The sequence below is a fragment of the Penaeus monodon genome, chromosome 21 (genome assembly GCF_015228065.2).
Source record: "Penaeus monodon isolate SGIC_2016 chromosome 21, NSTDA_Pmon_1, whole genome shotgun sequence".
In the NCBI taxonomy this organism is placed as follows: Eukaryota; Metazoa; Arthropoda; class Malacostraca; order Decapoda; family Penaeidae; genus Penaeus; species Penaeus monodon.
Genome location: NC_051406.1, coordinates 4013948 through 4015278, shown reverse-complemented (window position 1 = coordinate 4015278; position 1331 = coordinate 4013948).

Sequence of the window (1331 nt, the reverse complement as noted above, 5' to 3'; positions counted from 1 at the left end):
CAGTTAGATGAATCCATAATACGACATGGTTTGTGTATTAATAAGAGAGTTTTCTGTATTAACAATCTGCTTTTCAGCCACCCTTCACACTGTAACCAGACAGCATTTAAAGCAACCAGGTCTATAGAGGAACGAGGATCAAAGAAACACATGTGAATTTTCTTCTTTTTCTTAGAATCACAAAAAAAATAATGAGATGATGCATAAATCAAATTATTAAATCATTAGAATATATTTCACATTTCTGAGAAATTTAGATATTTGGAGAGACAAGATCTTTAATTGTGGATATAGGATGATTTATATTATGTGTAAGGCGTTATTTTACTCTAGCATTATGAGTTCATTTGCAAACTGAAATACATGAAAGTCTTGTTGAATGAAACAATATTAAGGATTTATTATTTACATTTTGCTATTACTCTCCCTGTTGTAATTACAAATTTTGTCATTTTCAAGTTTAAACGTTTGCCTTCATTCATACATTAACCATTGTGTTAAGTTATGATTTAAATAGTTTGGCCCAGTGAAGTAGACTTTTGACCTTATTCATATATAAAACATTATACAGAGTTGTAGCATTGTGTGTATATATGAAATACATCTAATCCATTAAATGCGGGATTCACATCCCGCTAATCCCAAGAGCACCAGCCTTTAATCCTGAATGATCTGCTAGAAGATGCAACCTTTGCCGATGTGACACTGACAGCTGAGGGGCAGTCAGTGAAAGCACACAAGGTGAGCTGTGGATAAATCAGTCAGTTCTCAACAGATGTAGCAGAAGGAAAAAGTGGAGGAAGAGAAGAGTAACAAACCTACCTATTTTGTACTTAAGGTTTATATGACTCATCCACTATTCAGTAGCACCTCTACTTTTCCCTTGCTGCAGGCTGTTGCTGCAGATGCTATTCTTGTCTTTACCATAATGTGTGCTCTTGTTCAGTATGGCTATATGTGTACTGAGAGGTATTAATGAGAAATTCTCAGGTATTGTATTTGGTGCAAGTAGTGAAAGATACAGTTTGAAATTAACTGTGTACATTCTGATTCCAGACTCCTATTTAAAGGATCATGGCATTTACTTTCATCTTCATTTTCTCTACAGGCAGTTCTGTCAGCTATGAGCCCCTACTTCAGAAGTATGCTGCAGAACAACCCAAGTTTTCACCCCGTTACCATCATGCCTCTGGACATGCGGTGTAAGGATCTGAAAGGAATTATTAATTATATATATGTGTGTGTAAGTTGATTTCCATTGGGCACGGTAGTTCATACGGCTTGGTATCTAGCAGTATTGCAATACCAAAGTCGTGGTACAGTGAGGCAGC